Raw genomic sequence first — 20,519 nt, forward strand, 5'->3', positions numbered from 1 at the left:
CATAACTGGAATTACAGAAAATCCAGAAAAAAGTATGAAATGCTACTCTTTCCTAGCTTTACTGTTGATACCATCTTATCAGGTGCAAGATGGAGCCTCATAAATGCATATAAATGTGTGTTGTATAAAGAGAGACATATACAACTTGAAGTTTAGCAACCCATGTGATCTCTGCAAATAAAAAGGCAAATATCTGGTGGTGTTTTGATTCAAAAGCATAATTTACTAATTGTTTTTAGAACACCTGTCTTTCACTGCTCAGGTTGTTAACTGCACCTAACTTCTTCCTATAACTATCAATTTCCTGCTGTTGAGAGTTGCACTCTGCCAACACCAGTGTATGTCTGCAAAGCACTAGTAAGGAAGGTGTGGGAGCAGGAGGCCTTCAACTTTTTCTATTGAAGGAAGACAGCAGAAGGAATAGCTGATAAAATGATTAAGTCAGAATTCTGACTTCAACAGGTAAGAAATACAAGTCAGAGAATAAGGAAACCAACCATTTCTCAAGAGAGTCTCAGAAAATTTTACTCTCTCCTATTGACATGAAATGAAGATAAGAGCACGTCAGAGAGTGGGAAATAGGTGAGTGGCATTTCAGAAGAGCTCAGAAGCAGGAGCACCACTGGAGTGAACATGAAGCACAAACATGATCATTGCATTTATTTTTCAAGGACAGAGAAGAAATGTTGTGAGATACTTCAGAGAACACACTAAAGAAAAAATACAAGTAACAAGTTGCAATTGTCCCCTTTGCATGGAACAAGCACCTATAGAGCACTTTCAAGTAGCTCTGTTGAAATCAATGACCCAGTGGCCTCATTCCAGATGAACAGAAGACAGACTTCACCGGGGTTTCAGTTTCCGCCTAGGTGTGGGTTCAGGGAGTGAGGGAGTGTTGTCAAGGCTGGGGCCAGCTCTTTATTTTGTAAGCAGGAAGGTCCTGAAATTTTAAGATTTTGAATTGCAAAAAGATATGAAGAGGCTTTTTGTCAAAATGAATCCATTCATGATATGCATCTTGTGTCAGAATATCAATGAAACTGGGTTTGATCCCCTACTAAGGTAGCAGGGGGAGATCTTTTTTGTTTTTTTAGCAGAGGTCAGATCTTTTAAAACCTTCATGGAATCCAGAGGGTTGCCTATACATTTTCTGTAAAAATACTGTGAAGAGAAGATGGGGATAGTCCCTTTCCTGACCTCCCTCAGTGCTGTACCTTCCTTAAATTATGTCACTATACTCCTGAAAGGCTTTTTTCAGGGTTAGAGAGGGAGTAGTTGAAGCAACTATAGGTGAAGGTAAACTCAGTACACAAAGGGAGTGGTAACGGTGTCTGCTTTTAACATTCCTCAGCATCCTCTCTTTCCTTGAACAGAGGCCTCCCAGTACTTATTACAGCAAAGTTGTTCTCTTCCTGTAAGCTAAGTTTAAGTTTGATTGCTTCACCATATTGAAGGCAAAATACATACTTTGAAGAAAGCATAGTTCGTATTTTAAGATATTTCATCAGTCAAGACCACAGCTGGCCAATACCAAAACAGCAATCAGGAGGCTAAGGACTGTCAACAAAGAACAGTTCTCTACATCACAGAATCAGACACATTTGCACTCAGTTAACAGTTTGCTTAAAAATAGACAAAGATAAGCCCTAAAGAGTGTGGTGCCCAGCAACTCCATCATTATATATACAATAGCAATGCATTGCAGCAGTTATCATCATGCCTTACCACTCCATTTGCTATAACAACAGAAACATCCGCTATCAATTCCTTATTGTGTTTGAACATATTTGGAGATATTATCATAAAGCTGTCTCCATGATATGGTCAAAGGGATGATAATCTAGTTTCTTTTAAAAGTGAAATTTATATAATCTTATTATTTTCTACTTAAATTCCTTACTAAGTGCTGATTAAACATAAGCCTCTGTCATGTATGGGTGGCAAAGATGACTATGTCACTTTAACTGTTCTTGAGGTTCAGCAGAAACTATTTTGATGGTTGTAGAAGTTAGCTCTGCTTCAAAATTACACAAATCTGCACATAGAGCCAAAGATACAGGAATCAGTGGAGTGCAGGAATGCTCTGGACTATCACCTCTTCAGGGAAAGCCCACTTCTTTTTTATGGCTGGAAGTCAGTCAGGACATAACTTTTCAGTCCTTTTCCATCCCTGTGACTTGGGGATTCATGCACGCAGGAGAATTTAAATCTGCATAGATCAGCTAATCCAGCAGCTGTTTTGCAGCACCTGAGTAGTGCAAATCAGAAAGAATTAGGCTGAAAAGAAAACTCATGGAATAGCAGGTCACAATTCAGTAAAGCATTCAGCCTCACCTCAAATATTTCCATCTGCAAAGCTGTATCTGGAGAAGGCATACAGCATTTACAGAGCACTCAACAAAAGAGTAAACTCTTTGTGATTTTCCATAGCAGCTTTCTAATGAAGGAAAGCACTTGCAGAACAGCAGTAATAACTTTCCTTTTACAGGAGTATAGTTCACTAGAGATGGTTCCCACATGGAAAAGAAATGCCTCAGATATTTTTTAGCATTTCTTTGGCACTTGGGACCTATTTATTACTTCATATACTTGAATGTAATGGCAGTTAACACGCAGTTATGAAGGGGAAGTGATGTAGGATTCTAAAAGATACAAATTGCAGTACATACTAAACTTTAATTTGCTGCCAGTCTCAAGTCCTTCAGCTTTTTTAGGACTGCAAGGCCCTTTCAGAAGTATGGTGGACATGAACTATATTAGCTGTTGGTTAAACCCAGTGCTGCTAGCTAGCTCACTGGGGGAATAATATCAATATGTTCTCTTCACATCCCTCATGCTGTGGAGTCCAAGTGTACAATACCTGGCCTCCATGGCCAGGTTAGAGTTAGGCGATTTACAACATTGGCATTTGCAGCAATGTGTTCTCTAAATCCTAATAGTTTTACTGATTATAGTGAAAGTAATGGTAAATATCACAATTAATTATAAGATTCAGTGCGTGATTAAGACACCTGAATTTATATGTCTACATGCACTTGTCTCCATGTGTGTTAGGTGCATGAGCTCCAGTGGCAGCCAGCAAAAACTTAGCAAATGCAGTCAATGGAGCTGGAAAAGCCATTCGAAGCTCCAAATGCAAAGATAATTAAATCACTCTCTAGACTGTGCTGATTAGATAATTGCTATGACACAACCTTGAACACCCTTATTGGGATTCGGTTCCCTAAATTTAACATGCCTGGTACCATTCAAGATGCCATTGTCCCCTGGCTGCCAGCCTAGGGAAGTAGTCCCCTGCAGGCCTGTGGCATCTGTCAAACCTGCCACAGGTGTCTTGGACACCCCTGAGCACCTCAAATTAAAATGCTATAAATGGGAGATTATCTTCAACTTCATCGCTTTTAAAGTTTTGGATACCTAATTACAGATTAAAGAGATACTTCTCTCTCATGGTGTTTCGTAGTTTGGAAACTGAAGGAAAATTTTTTCTTTCAAAAAAACAAGAATAACCTTCTGTTTAGTCCAGTGGTAGTGGTCCACATCCTGCCTGAGTCATAGTTGAGCACTTTTATTTGACTGCAGGAGTTCCCTAGCCATCATTATAATTTTTCCAGGAGCAATATCAATCAGCGGGCTGTGGAGTTACTGACTTTCTTAATCACAGCAGCTGACTAGAAGATGTTTAATTGGGCAATGAAAAACATTAATTAATCAGAAGAAACTGACAGGTCCTGTTCTGTGAAACCTCTGAAGCCTGGCAGGTAGAAACACTGCTAGATTCAGACTCTTTCAGCCAAAGGATGGAATTGTAACCCCATTTCTCATCAGTGATGGGTTCATTTTATACTCTGGAATTCAAAATTAAATCTCTGCTCTCTCTAAGCATTAAGATGGAGTCATCTGTGAATATGCTGAGAAGTAAAATTTGTGATACGTGAGCAACTTTGAAATCATAAGATTAAATCTGTAGGAATTTTCTATACTGCATTCAGTTGAGTATGGAGTCAAAAAATCTGTGCTTTAGAGTTAACCTTCTAAAAATGCATTTAGCTATATAAATTCCTCTTTAACCTCAGTTATCCCAGTTCTTAAGTAACTAAACAATTTGTCAGGAAGGTCATTCATTGTCTGGTTACAGCAAAAAGTTGACTTAAAATTTTCAAAATTTTAGAGATCTTGTAATGACATGTTAGAAGTGAATTATCACACATACTGTATATAAATCTGTTTTGGATTAATATTTGATTTTTCTGTCTTCTACTTTAAATCATTATACTGCATGATAAAAAGGATACATCGAACAGAAAAGCAAGCATATTATTTTATTATTTAGTACTGAAGTATAAAACTATAAGAAAATGTCACTGAGAGTTTGTTGGGATGCAGCCAACTCATCACTGCAAAAATAAAAACAGATCACAAATACAAGGGAATCTGTAAAATAACTATAGCTAGTTTTAGATAACAGCATCCTTCCACTCCTTCAATAACCTTCAAGTTGGGAACTTACAGGGAACTTTCAGTGAGTTCCATGTGGCAAATGTAATCTCAGGAGAGGACAACATATGGAAACATGGATGTGAATTTTTTTTTGTCTTTTAGAATTACCTGCTGGAAAATGGTATACATTTTTCTTGCCTCTCGCTTTAAAATATTTGTAGTTTTTCAGAAAGGTGAAAGCGATCAGGACTGCACTGGCACTATTTAATAGTGATAAAGCACATGAAGTCTAATAGTTGCCTTTGTATTCATTAATACAATAATACTACTGAAGGCCTTCTCAGAGTTCAGACAGTACATATATTTTGTAAATTGTTTATCTTTTACATATTTAAACTAGAAACGTTCTGTGCTCAAGTGAAAAACCAAGGATACAGTCTGAACTGTACTATACTCACATTAAAATGATGAGCATCTTTCAGAAAGAGAAAAAAAGGTCTGTTAACACTCTTAGGCAAGAATGGATTAATTTTTATCTTAATCTGGTTTATAGAAAAGCATTTCCTCTTCTTTGATGTGGTATATGCTAAGTGAAAACATCATGCTCTACCCATCAGACTCATGCAAGTGGTCACTCTTTCTTTTGCACTGATGTTACAAAAGGAGATAGCCTGCATGGCTGGAAGGTATCCATGATATTAAACAGTTCATGGGGCTGTGAAGTGCTGAGAGCAATCATGCAGAGCAACAGGCCACAGGAATGCAAATCATCCACAAAGCCAAAAGTGGAGCTAGCAGGTGGCCTCTCCTATTCATCTGATGTCAACACACTGTTCAGATCAAGCCCTTTTAACATCTGGGTAGGCCCACTATTGCTTTTAATTAAATATAATACAGCCATTCAATGTTCTTGCATACATGAAAATCACACAGTAAAAAGCATATCTTCTGCACACTGAGGGTCACTATAGTTATATAAATAAATAGTACAATTTAACTTAGATTGTGAGGTAGTTTAAATTTCATATGCTTTCTGTATTCTAGTCAGTTAGAACCTCTTTGACATTTCAGTGACTGACCATATTTCCATGGAAAATGTTCCTGCTCCTTCAGAGGATTTAGAAGAGGGGGGGAAAAGCCTTGTAATTAACTTTTTCTACCTTTGAAACATTTCCACTGTAAAAGATTCTGAACAGAAACATTTGTTCTCAAAATTAGTTTACAGAGAGACTTTAACTGTGTTAACATATAAGCCATGGAAACTGTCATAATATCTAATTAAATTATTACTGATGTTCCAATCAGTAGCAAAAAAACATCTGTAACTGTAATTCTACTACAGAGAAAGTATAATTAAATCAATTCAGTAATGGGTAGCAAACTATTGCAGAAATATACTGCAATGCTTTAGAAAGCTGGAATGCTTCAAATATCTTTTACAAGTGTAATAAACCTTTTTTTTTTTTAAGTGGGAACAAGAATATTCTTCTGAAGACCCTTTATTAGGATTTAATTTCAATGCATTTATGATTACATTAGTTCTTCTGTCTGAAACAGACTGGAAAAAATAACTTCCATCATTCAGAGCCCAGGGTAGAAAAGCCCATAAGCATGTTTTCGGTCTATGTCTGTGGAGAGCAAATGGTAACAGCATGCTTCATTTTGATTTCAGGAGATAAGCAAAGTAAAGCACACAGTGGAGTGTTTTCTTGAGTGGAAACATTTTCCGGAATTGGAGCCAGAAATGTGTGACAAAGCTGAAGTGCATTATTGTAAAAAATTGGGAAAATAGATGACTTGGGAGGAAAGTAATGGGATGTGAAGCATTTAATGTAAGGTCACAAGGTCAACTGTTGGTAATGGACTGAGAGTTTTAACGTGAATGATGTCTGCTCGGTAGCTCTGTGTAAAGAGAGATAGATGTCCAAGCCCTAATGGGCAGATGTGATCATCCCAGAAGTCCATCACAGTTGCCTTTTTCTATTTCTCCAGTCAGAATAGACTGCATCCATCTGGAATCTCAGTCTGTGATGCTCTTTTCCATCCATACTGAGTAGAATGATGTTTGGAAAGAAGCTTTGCCTAAATTGGTCTATATTCTAATTATACTCATAACATGGATATTTGCTCTCCCTCCTCCAAAGCTGAAATTATTACTGAAACAAAATGTTCTCAGTAAGAGACAATAAAACCAGAAACACATCAAACTTCTGCCTCAGCCACTCTTAATTACAGATGTCAGAGGTTGAATTATAAGCAATAATAGTTTTTTACTTCCTTGGACATGCTATCCATCCACAAATTCCATTTCATTACTTCAGGTGTTCAGTAGAGTCATTCATGGTTAGGCTTGGCGAACGAAGATTTAGGAAGGGCTCTACCCACATTTGTTGCAAGCGTATTGGTGGCTAAAAAGGTCAATACTAGATAGGCACGTCTGGTTGCAAAAGGCACAGCAGAAGGACTCCTTAGGTGGTAGATTCTGTAAGACACGATTCTTTCTGCGTTGTCTTTTCTCCTCAAGGGTGATCCTGTGTGCTTTCTCAAAAGCATCCACAGTGTTATAGATGGTGTGTCTCCAGGCCTCCCAATTGGAGGCCAGAGTAGACCAGTTATGATGATCAATATGGCCAAGGCTGAGATGTTGTTTCAGGGAGTCCTTGTATCTCCTCTTTGGGGCTCCTCTCTTGTGGCAGCCGGTGGCAAGTTCACCATAAAGCAAGATCTTAGGGAGGCAGTGGTCCTTCATGTTCAATAGCATATATTACAAATAAACAACGTCTAGTTTTCATTCATTATTCTGATATAAAACCCCATATGTCTACTAACAGTCACACCATGTACAAGAAAATGGTACCTCAATAGCACTTTCAGAGCAAACGTCAGGTTTCAGCTGCATAATTTCTGTTGATTTGCAGAAGACTATATGCCTAAAATCCCTATTAAATGCTTTCAAATTTATGACTATGTAACATTTCCCAGTGTTAACTTAGTCTAACTGTAGGCAAAAATATGTGGTCCAAATATGTGTCTGTGGCTGTGCAAATAAGAAATTTATTGGTCTGCTAGAAGAAAGGAAGTTTAGACAGTGTTGCTCCTACTGAGGTCATTGGCAAAACTTCCATTTACTCCACTTGCCACCATTAGGTCTGCAGGAAAAGAGATTTTCTTTCTCTTTTTTGTAAATAATTCTACCATGGAATGGATTCAATTGGGTTGGATTAGATTAGGTTGGATTGGATGAGATTGGATTGGGTTGCGTTGGGTTGGGTTGGGTTGTGTTGGGCGTAGTTGCCTGAATTGAAGAGAGAGGAGGTGGAGAGAAACTGTAGCTTTACTGCAGGCCGGGAGGCATCACGCTGAATAGAGATCTGCCTCTTCAGCTGATGGCTATTAAAGAAAAAATATGTAACAATAATGCAAATTACTGCATTCTGATCATCTGGCAGCTGTTATTAGGCAACAAGAGCCAACAGATTTACAAACTGCATAGTTAAGGAACAGCTATATGTGGTTATGCAGATCAGACACTAGCACTGAAGCATTTTGATGTTGTATAAACAGAAAAAGGACACTGTCCCATGTAATTTTGATAATTGCATAAAATCTCCACAGTTTTCCATGCTGAAAACATCTGTTTCATATATTATTAAACATTTCTTTTTGAACATAAGGGAATTTAAATATATACACTTAATGAAAGATCTTATCTGATGACTGTCTTTTATGACCTTTTTTACCCAAATATGCTTTCTATAGTTTGCAATCTCTTCAACAAAGACAGAAACATCATCTGAAGTAATTAAATGAAAATAAGTGTTTACTGAAGTATAGCTTTGCAAAATTTTGAAATCAGAGAAAGACGGCAAAAGTTCCAAAAGCTCCAGATTTGTCTTAATTAGTAAACCAATTTGACAATTGTAAACCTATTCAGAATGTTTCTGTTATGTCTTGTAATGAAGCGTAGTGGTTTTGAAAATAAATCATTAGAATAATTTTCATAAATCTTAGGAGTTCATTTTAAAACCCCACTAAAATACTTCTCCTACCAATCTGTTTCTTAAAAGTCTTACAGTCACATTAAAAGAAAATGGTATTTTGGAAGCCATGTCCAGAGTGCAGATATTCCACCTCCACTTTGTAAGAAAATTCAGCATTTTTTGTGAAATTATTGGTCTCCCTTAGGCACTTCAATAAAATGTGTAGGGTTTCAGACTTATTATGTTGAAGTATCTACACTTTTTTTTGTATACGTTTCATATGGGAAGTAATTATGTTTTGGAGGTATTGTCTCTGTTAAATACTTAGTGGCCTATTGTACGTCTGTCAAATCTATTTTGCAAATATGATATTCTTTGGAGGAATTCTGAGGCACTCATACAGATTTCAGCTGGATTAAGTGCTGTAATGAAAGTGCTGCCTAAGTGTATTTTATCCTACGATAAGTACTTATTTCAGAATCCAATTATACCTGTAGGAATATATTCTATGTCTGATTATCTGGGAATGCCAAAGATATATAGTGTTTTGGCAGAATAACTACAACTCTGCTGACTAAGTTAATGCTTTTGAAGAGGTGATTGGGTGAAAGTATTATACACAACCTGAATTTCCTCCTCCGGTCTACCAAACAATGGCATTTACTTGATGGAAGTGAGAACGAGAAGGCTGGTCCTCTCTCATGTGCTCTTCTTAGCTTGTCCTCTACAGATATATGATTGGAAATGTAGCTGCTATACCTTTTTAAATTGCAGCTTAAGGAAAATAAGAAAAAAGAGTATGGTGGTCAGGGCTAAGTAGCTCAATAAAAGCTAGGCTAAGATCCTCCTGCAGTACAAACAAGAATGAAGGAAAAAGAGAAAGAAATTGGTAGGCAGAAGGATGGGTTGCCTTATTATTTCATTGTGAATGTTTTTTAAGAAGTAGCAATCTTGAATTTTTACTCTGTGTTGGATTAACAGTGATTAAGAACAATAAATAACATTTCTCTTTGGATTTGTTGCCATTTACATCATTCTCACCTAATGAGAATTCACTGATAGTGTCTTCCCCTTTGAGTGGTAGCAAGTTCTTTTGATGATGTCTTGATGTACATTCAATAGCATTTCACTTTTACTGGTTCATTGGCTACGTGAAGACCTCACATTCAAACAAATTCAATTTACAATCAGTTTGAAATTAATTTAGTTGTTTTGTTTAGATATTGGCTTTATGAGCCATTTAGGACAGATTATGTTGTTATTTATCTTTTTTATTATCTGTAAATGTTAAATGATTCTTATAAATTTGCAAAATAGTTTTTATCAAAATAACATTACTTTTAGTATTAAATATATTGCTGTTGTGCACATAAAGAACAATATATACAAAATCTGACTGAGAATGTAATTACAGTTAAATAGCATTATAATTTTATTTATAATTATTTATAATTTATTTATAATTATTTATAATTTTGCACCTTTTAATCCTTAAGCAGCTTTACTCTTCATTACTTTTGTCTTTATTATTGACCTTTCCTTTTGTCTTTATTAAAAACAAACTAACACATTCCTTTATTATCATTCTGGCATCTTGATACAGTGAAACATTTTAAACTTTTAAAAGTTTTACAATGTGTTATATGATAGTTCCCACACCAAATTGCCCACGTCTTATCTTTAAAAAAGTTTAGAAAACTGTATATTTAGCAGATATCCAAAACCACTTACAGACAAGCTTAGAATAGATCTCCAACAGATTCCTTAGTCTGTGATTTTCAAAAATATGGAGGAAGGATTTTAGGCAGACTGTAGGTGTTTATTAGATCAATGCTGTTAGGAATAACAGACACATTTTTAGGAACACAGGAACTAGTTGATCTGAAATGCAGGCAGCAAACTTCAAGCTAATTGCAGAATGATTTTAACTTTATTAATTTAACTGAATTAATTAAATTGCTTAGACCATTTGAATAAGGAGGATGCCAGCAACAGGAAAACTTGTCAAGTTTGTTGTCCTGAAAGAGCCAAGAGACATTTTAGGGAAATATGTTCTCCTAAGGATTGTAATTCAAAGTTACAGGGATTTTTTGAATGTAGTTGAAATAGAATGGAGAACATTCTATTCTACATATTACAGTGAACAACTGCTCTCCTAAGATTCCTCCAACACCTCCTTGCCGAAAGCAAGCCAATGGTTCTGTCAGGCAGGTGCTTAAAGAGACCTTTCTAATATATTCAGGATATCGAAATGCCAGGTGTACGGGGAAGAAAATAGTTTGGAAAGCAGTATAAGGGCATGCAGAGATGAGTTTTTCTCCAGTTGATCCTCCACATCTGTGCAATTCGAACTCCAGTAGAGTGTAATGATGTTCTCTTGTTTGGGCACGTTCTGAGAGGAGCATGTTGATGTGGCTTAACTACATCTGACTTACAGGTGCCAGTTTTAGGAAATGGAATTCATAACACTCTGCATTCTCTATAGAATCAAGTGAGAAAGTGAGCCTCCTTGGGAAGGTGTGGGTAACATCAGCCAACATGACTATGAGGGATACATCTAAAAGAGAGTGTTCGGGCTTCTGACCCTCACACATACTTCACCTGCTCTGTAAGATGGATTCAGATGCTGCTGTCATCACCTAAAGCATTACATTTGCCCTTTGGATGCAAATGTTTGGCCTGTTCTTCAGATAAGGGGTGACAGTAGTAGTACCACCATTCACATAGTATTCTACTGCCTAGGGTATGCAGCCAAGGTCCCACTTTAACCTCGGGTGACTTGGATCCTTATCTTCTTCCAGAGGATGAAACCATTTAGATACTGTCCTGCTGAAGCTGCACTGCTGGACTGCCAAGAGTACAAATTTTGGAACCTAAAGGAGTTATGTTTCTTAAAATAACAGTGATGAGACAGTGAAACATTGCTCAGAGAAGCTGTGGATGCCCCATCCCTGGAAGTGTTTATCGCCAGGCTGGATGAGGCTTTGAGCAACCTGGTCTAGTGGAAGGTGTCCCTGCCCATCTGCCATGGGGTTTAGAACTAGATTATTTTTAAGGTTCCTCCCAACCAAAACAATTCTATGATTGTATGAGTGCTCAGTACATAAGATCAAGAACGTGATTGCATTTTTCATCTATATGCTTTACACTACACTGACAGAAGACACTTTTGCTATCTTGATAGCAAAGACTAAACCAGATAGTTCATTATTAGATTATGCTGATAGATTTGGCTAGAGAAATATTTCTTAAATCAGTGTACTGATGGTAATTTTTTCTTCCATGTGACTAGGCAGTGAATTTGACAAATATAACCATCATCATTTTCACTTCACAAAGAGCTGTGTTATAACACAGATTACAAGAATCAGAGCACACTCCACTTAGTTCTATTGACATTACTAAAACCAGAAAATGTGAGATGATGTCAGACAAAGTTCTATTAATTTTCAGATTATTAATACCTTTCGTTTTATAACTGTCTATGCTAATTCTATGGAAAAGAGTTTTGTTAAATTGAAGTTCTGTAAAAATTCCTATAAAAATTAGTAACTACATCAATTTGTAATCCGTTAAGGTAAAAATATCTATAGTGTTCAGAAATTAATCTGGCAATAATGTGTTATCCTTTAACTAAAGAATTCAGTGCTTTGCTTCAAGATCTTAGTACTTCACTCATCCAAACTCCTACAAAGTCCTCAAGGTACGCAGAATGATATATGGTGTTCTGAGCATGTGAATCGATGCGAGTTTTTTAGATGGGAAAAAGTGCTCAGAAGTATACTTTTATGGTCTACACTTCTTTACTCATGTATAAGCAAACACAGATGAGCCCAACATTGTATATTCTCTTGGTGAAAGAGTATTATAATCAAGCTGATATTCTTCTCATTTATATAAGCATGGGCTTTTTTTTTCCTGTTTTGGAATCTTCTTAACTAACATAACCCATCTGTGACAGCTGCTGTTGATAAAAACTCACTGAAAGCTGCTCTGCTTGAAAACATCATGTGCTGATTTGGGGTTTGGTTCTTTTCTTTCCCAACACTAAAAAATTATTAGAAATGATTGATTGGCTTTTTAGTCTGGTTTTGCTTTGTATTATACAATTTTCTTCTGGTATGTTTGTAGGAAATCTTCATTTATTTTATTAAAATTCGTGACACTTACATGAAGAAAATGCCAAATAAAGTAAGAAAGTGCTTAAGTTATTAGGTTCATGAATGGCAATTCTAGAAAGAAGGAACAATCAAACTGAGGATTTTTTCAACAATTGGAAAATTATTTTAGGCAAATAATAGAGAGTTAATAATTAAAAAAAAATGGTTTAAGAAAATTTTGTAAAGCAGACACAGTAATAAAAGATTACATGTTAGGAAACAGAAAATAATGCACATTGTGATTAAGACTTTTGGAAAAAAAATCTGATCTTGGTTTGCATCAATGCAAACTATATAGTGTTTTCTATATTTATATTTTATAAACTCACATATTTCATATAAATACTAACAGGATAGAAAAGCCTTTTGTTCTGGAATTTCCTAAATTCTGAGTATCTGAATACGGTATTGGATTACAATTCTTTTATGTATGAAGAAAGTCTGGGGTTTTCATTTTAAAGGAAATTTAAAAAAAAAAAAAGAAAATTGAAGATAAAAGAGAAGAGAAACCTAATGTAACAGCCCTTTGATCTCTCACTACACCAGACAAAATTTCTTCCACTTGAACAAATGAAGTAACTTGATATCACACTTAGAGTGGTCTTCTTTGTTGATTATCACTAGAAGGAATAGGTCACCCTGTTAGCATTTGCTGATAGCAGCATGATAGCAGAGAGGAGTGTTGGGTTCTGGATGGAGAAGAATTGCCTTTCGTAAGGATGGACTATTCTGTCTATTGTGATGGACCCCTTTTGGCCCTTCTGAGATGCTTTGGTTTTGCCCTCTTCACAAATCTGAATATCTGAGTTTTGCAGTAAATACCTTAATTTTTTTATTCCACACAGAATCTTTGTCCTGGAGGGATTTGCAAAGCCCATCTGTCTGCTGTTCTGGTTAGAGAAGTAGCTGATTGGGCTTTTGAATGCTGAGAAACATCAAAGGAATGGCTACTATGTGTGGGCAGATCAGGAAGAGTAGTAAATTCAGTACAGCAGAGAGAGCCAGCTCAGTGCGGTAATTTTGGTATAACTTTTTCCATTAGGTGCACAGATATATAATGCACATATTTGGGGACCCTAGATTGAGTGCTATATAGTATGGATGCAGCCAAGTCACTGGGTGTCAGAGCTAGAGGATGATCCCTGGCCCTCCTAAATCACTGAAAGATGGCCACCAGCATTTTGAGGCATGTCCTAAAGACTTGTAGGATGGGTGTCAGCCACATGAGTTTTGACAGCAGTACAGTCTGGAGTCCTGTCAATGAAGAGACACTAGAGTGCAGCTTGCAACCAATTCATGTTCCTTGAGGTGGCTGCAGCAACAGCAAACGAAGTTGCAGTTACAGGTCAGGTTGCAATTTCTGAGGTGTTGGCTTAAATCTCAGCAATATTTGAACACATTATCACTGAAAGAATATTCCTCTAGACCAGCAGCTGCCAGTATGCTAGCTACCAAGCTGGCAGTCATGCCTGCTACTGTGAAGGCATGAGTTCTCACCAGAGAGGTGTGCTTTTTAATGTGGGAAAAGTACTGCTTGTAAAGCAAAGTATTGGTGTCTTTAACTTTCAGGAAACTACTGAAGGGGCTTGCCTGAGAACTTCAAATAAATGTAAGGGGCACATGTCCCTTACAAATTTTTGAATCTGAGGTGAGTTGTTGACTTGAAACATTTCAGATCAAATAGTTCAATTTCAGCAACTGGAAGCTGAGTTTTGTAGTGGAAAGTTCCAGGAAACTTTAAATAAATAGAGCTGCCACCCCTGCTTGTAATAAAAATTGCACATCCACAAAAGCACACACATGCACTTCCTCAAAAACCTCATTTATGCCCACATGTCTGCTCCTGGACAGATCCAGCAGAGTTGGCCAGAGGCAGATGGGAAGAATAGAGAGTTATGAGAGCAAGTATGAATAGTCTGGAGTCAACCAGAAAATGAGACTCCCGCCTCTGCAGATGTTGCTCACAGGTTGTGGCTGTGCAGCGTGTGTAAGTGATAAACTTGAGAGCTATGAGTAATTAGAATATCTTACAGGTTGTATGTGTGCAGACATGACCAAAGGGCAGCAGCACAGGCCGGACACCAGTTCTGCTGATAATACAGCAGGTGGCATCATTCCTTCTCATCAGCACTGAATCAGCTTCTCTGTTATATTCCCTGACTGAATGCATAGCTGTCAAATAGGACAAGATCCTTCCCAAGACAGGAGTCAAGACACAGAGAGTGTTTCATTGCACCCCTTGACATCATTCCCATTAGGCTAGCTGCCATTAAGTGTGGATAGAAATGTGAACTGTGCTTCTCAGAGAGTGGGTGGCCTATTTAATGCTTACAGTAGTGTGTGGTTATTAATGTACCCTCTCAAAACAGAGGAAAACCGCTAAAGCTGCACATTGAGGAGTTTAGGGGGATCCCATAAACTGACAGCTTCAAGGAATTCTCTCTAATGAACATGGGTCCCTAAGAAACAAACCAAATAGTAATATATTATGAAAATTAAACCTACTTCATTAAAAGAAGGACTTTATGATCGTATTTGGACTATTTTTCGGGTTTCTTGGCTCACACTTTCCTTCCTGCTGTTCCAGACTTTCCCACAAGCACTGTCACAGCTATAGGCTTCAACAGCCCTTCATCTACTCTTGAGGTTCTTATAATTTTTTTCCCCATTAAAAACTGCACATAGAGATCTTTACTAGTGCCAGTTTTTCTTTATTTTAATATAAAAAAGTAACTTAGACTGGGAAAACTTCTTTCTTGAAATGAGCAGTGACAGCAACAAATGCTAACATAGAAGGAGAAAATACCAAAAATATTCTTCTGTTTCTGTTTTGCACACTTTTTTTTCCCCCAGACTTGCACTTATATTGCTTATTGTGTTTCTCTTTTTACAGTGGTGGGCTCACCTTCCTCACCATTCTGGTTTTCAGTCCCATAACTAATAAGTATGAGGGAAGAAAAAAATAAAAAAAAAGTAAAAAATATTTGGACAGTAGTCAGATCCATGGCTCAGAAAACAATCATTCTCTGCTTTGGGCAGTGGGGGATTAAAGAGTGGGTGGGTACTTGTTTGAGCTGTTTGAGGAATGTGTAGGTTCTATATGTTGGAACCAATAATCCATTTACTAGTACTTAAATTTGGCTATACAACAGTTGCTCTCCAAATAGCTAAGCAACAAATAGGGTGGGGGTATAACTTCAAACTTGTTCCTATAAATCATAAATAATGTGAGAGACTGTTCTAATACTCTGGTACTTTGATAAATGGGCAAAAAAGGAAAAGAATCATCGTATTATGAATAGTTAAGTCTGCAATTGGTTGCATTTTAATACCAGAGGGCAGAATTGAAAAGAGGTATTTGCATATATTGTACTCTAATTATAAAACAAGATGTCTATTTAATTTCTTGTCTTCTAGGATCATGACAGAGTTAGCTTTTTGCTCCCTTCATAAAACAAACTGTATAGAAGCATTGTCCACTGGTCTCTTGGAGACATTTAAAACAGCAGCAAATATCTAAACAATACTTTGTTCTCATAAGAGTAACAGCTGTTGTCAGGTCATATCTTTCCAGAAAAGACTGAAGACATTACATTCACAAAGATATGTTGAAACATTAAATATAACTTTGTATGCCTAAATGTGTTAACAATTTAACACCAAAGTGCTAAAAAGAACATCTTAGCAATAGTTTACAGCAGTAAGAAGGTGGGGGGGGGTTTTCCTTGAAATGTCCTGTTTCAGTCACCCTAAAAATATACATAAATCCTGATAAATTTATATAATAGCTTCATTTGATTTTCTTCAAGTCAAATTTTTCACAAAATATCTGGTGTGAAGAGCCTTCATCTGTTCTTTTTATCCAGTAGTTCAGGGGTTAAAGTACTAATCCAGGCAGTAGCTAATTAATTTTCTGGGTTCAAGTATTTTAACCCTTATCTTTAAAGAAGAGCTTGAAAGTTAGAAACCCTTCTGAAAGCAAGTGGGCAGACTCAGCTTCTTCTGTTGAAATGTTATTTTATGCTCTAGATCAGGGACCGAAACACAAGCAACTGACAGTTGAGTGAGTAACTTAACTAGAACCAGCATTTATATTACTGAGTATCAGGAACATAAATCAGCCCTGTCCTACACATTACTGGGTATGGCTCGTTAGCCTCTTCCCTTCTTCAGACCAGTCACAAGACCAATGCTGATACTGTCCTGCAGAAAGAGACGTCATTAGTTTGGACTTTGTTGCTCATACTCATTGGGATCATGTCTTATCTTCAGTTTGGAAACCACTGATCTAAGATTTACAGCATTCATCTGGAGGAGGATGATCAAAACTTAAATTTCCGTGATTCAGAACACATATGGCAGAAGACAGGATAGTGCTGGAGGCTCAACCCTAGCTTGTTTTGAGGTATGTCTCTCCTGTCACTTATACAGGAATATGTGCCTCACTTCTTAATCACTGGAAAGTTTTTCTGTTGGTAACTTTTACCTTCCATACTGTGGTTTCTGCCTAATACTTCTTGACCAGTGCTTCACTGATCGAGAAATCAAATCTTTTTCTTCCTCTGTTTATTTTAGATCATCCCACCAGGCACACTTCTTAAAGTGTAACATTATTCATTCATTCTTTCCAGATATCATCTTCAAGATCTTACTCTGCTATTCCTTTCTTACTTGAACAACATTTTTTTCCTGAAGTGTAAGGCACAAAACTGGGCACAGCAAGACTTGATCAGAATAGAAGGATTCTATATTCAGTCTCACATTAGAAAAGACCTTCCTTGATACTTCAGAAACTCCTGAAGACTTCTTGCTCTGTCGTGATTTACATCTATCATATGGAGGCCTTAGAGCCTTGTCCACACTCCTGCTACAGCTCCCTGCAAACACTGAGTGGGTTAATGATTAATTAAACTCAGATGCTTTGGCTTTTTCCTACATCTGATAATTCATTCTGCCACAACAATCATGGAATTATAACAAAATGAAACAGTCGTTAAGAAAACAGCTTATCCTATGGAATGACCACTAAGAAGTTAGCAGTCTTAAGGCAAGTGACTAATCCAACCACTTTTTAGACCTTCCCTTAGCCAAAACACAGCATCAAATGTCTTTATTAACTCAACATAAAGTATCCAGGAAATCATCACCCAGATATTTAGGATGTGAGTATAGCAGGCTGGACAAATAATTGCTTTTTCTATGTGACCACAGAATCAGAATATACAATGCAGTTCTTATTTCCTCGCTGACTAATCAAAGTAACATGAACTAATAGTTTCTTAAATATTTCAGGAGTTAAAACAGGAATTCATAAGGAGTGGCAGTGAGAACCATCACACTACATTCTGCTAGAAGAGGCTGGAAACACTTCAAAAAAGAAGCAGGTAGAGGGCTTGAGTAGGGCATCTTTTAAGGAAATACCCAAACTACTATATTGTGTCTTAACTATGAGTGCACTGACAGTGGCAAAACAGGGTTATGAAGAGCACCTTAGACTTGCTGTGAACAAAACCATACGATTTAAAGCATTTGGAAATTTCTCGTTTTCAAAATTTGTCTCTATTTTTCACTTTGCAGGAACAATTAAAAAAATGCAAGTCAAATTTGCAACTGTTTCTGAGTGACCTCAAATTGTATTTTAAAAAAAGTTTATGAAGGAGTAGAGATAATTGTTACTGGAAGAAAAAAAAAGTCATCCAACTTCAGTAGTTAGATAGTGTAAGCAGAGCATACATATGAGACTCTATTCAAAGCAAAACACTGGAAAAAAAGCCTGCAAATTTATCATGACAGTATAATAAAAATTTAGACAATATAAACCACTTTAAATTGCTATAAATAGTAACTTTTACTTAAACTCACATGCGGATGAAGTTTTCTTAGTATGGAAGGGCAGGAGATTAAAGATGTTCTGCCAAAAAGCAGGATTAAAAGATAGAGTTCAAATATATGCTTAGGGCTGGGAAAGACGAGGGATGGTAGTAATTATTTTAGAGCTCCACCAAGCACCTTTGTCCAATTATCCAAATGCTTTTTTTTTCAGAACAGCTTAGAGGAGTCCAGAGTAGCTGGCTGGCCTATGGAGCAGATGTAAGTACTGTTGCTGGAGATCGTTAATCTTATTGTCTTTAAATTTGGTATTCTGTAGAGTGAGAGAAAAATACTGCCACTTATTCCCAAATGTGGAGGGCAGGTACAAGAGCTGTATAAGCACAAAGAGACTTTGCTTCATAAGAATTTTAAAAATGTATTCTTTCACTTCACATTTTTTTCTTTCTCTCACCTAGACCCCAAACATGAGATTCCTCTTTCAGAAAAAAAGTTTGAGTTGTCTTCCTAAGGGGCCCATTTCCCTGATTGCCTCAACAGTCTCACCCTGGATGTCTGTTTTTCTTGAATTCTCTACAACTCTGTATGTAACAGTTTAAATGAACTATAATATTTTGGTTAATGTGCAGGAATCTTCATAATAATTATTTTAGCAAATACTTTTTATTAAGCTGATCATCTTCAAATCAAAAATATTAAAGAGGGTAAGAAAACTCCATCCAAAGGTTGCTGCTAACATCAGAAGGTTCTCATAGAAAGCTCATAGAAAAACTTTAAATTATTACTAAGACTGAAAAATAACAACAACAACAATCATAATAATTGAAATTTTCCTCTTCTTTTCAGTATATATGAGACAAACTGTCAGATTAAAATATGAGTAGGCCATGCTCTAACTTTCTCATTGGTAGAAGAAGGTGGTTATTTGTGTATTAAAAAAAACTTAGTTCCAGAGTCCTGTTGCATTTTTTAATTACATCAGCTTCAAAGTACAAAACCCTCCCCAGGGGTTTTCTCTTCATCAATAGAATAATTAACACAATGGTAGCTGTATCACTAGAGCAGTTATTACCAACATAATGTGTCAGCCCTGTATTGGCTTTTCCAAACAAAAGAGTTGGGTCAATATGAAATTATTAGCTAGGACTTTTTATCTTACTCTTTTCACTTAGTTAAATTTTTAAATTAAAATCTTTTCAAATGCAGACATAAGCTTTAACTTCAAAAGTGCCAAAACAGAAAGATTTTCTTCTTTTGGCTGAAATTTTGCTCTGAATTCATTGACATTTGCTAGTTGTTTCAGTACTCATGAAACTCCTATTCTGAATGAGTTTACAATGTCAAAACATTTCACCAGATGTACTTAAACACAGTGACCAAGTCACCACTGTGTCTTCTTTTTGATAACCTAAGCAGATTGAGGGGGTTTAGACATTTTCTCCAGCTCTCAAACCGTGTTGTAGCCTCTCCAATTTCTCAACATCCTATGCAAAATGCAAACACCAGAGATGTCTGCAGTGTTTTTTAGTATCCATCTCGTGGATGGATTTGGAAGAAAAAAATAATCTCTCTAGTGTGTCAGGAGAACAGAATAGGACAAATATTTTTGGGAAAATCCAAAGTATCAAAAGATAGTATGAACACTGTGGAACTACTCCTCCTTTTCAGCTAAGGATGAGTACAGATAGCAAGAAGATTATGGCTATGTCTGTGCACAGTGAAGCAGGTTTTCTGTGAACAAGTTCAGAGCGCCGTGCACATTTCTTTGGAAGCAGTATGAAGGCTTGTACCTTTTAAGCATCATTTATACAGCAATGATTTCAGAAAGATGGTGCCTCACTTTCAGAGAGGAGCTGATACTGAATGAGGAAAAAGCAGTTTCTCCCAGGACTGTGCTGGTGTACCTCTTGAGTCTCACTAAGAAATGAAGGGAAAGATATGGAAATGTGAAACGGCCCATTCTTTGATCAAGTATATCTATTCCAATCTCTACATCCCTGTGGATTTGATTCAACACAAAGCATGTCCTGCCTTGAGGGCTCAGTGTGTGCTTACTGGTATTTTTGTAATGGAAATTAATAAGATGGCCTGGAAATCAGCACAGTCTGAA

This window comes from Pipra filicauda, unplaced genomic scaffold (genome assembly GCF_003945595.2).
Source record: "Pipra filicauda isolate LSUMZ 115617 unplaced genomic scaffold, ASM394559v2 scaffold195_size2193078_pilon, whole genome shotgun sequence".
NCBI classification, from domain to species: Eukaryota; Metazoa; Chordata; class Aves; order Passeriformes; family Pipridae; genus Pipra; species Pipra filicauda.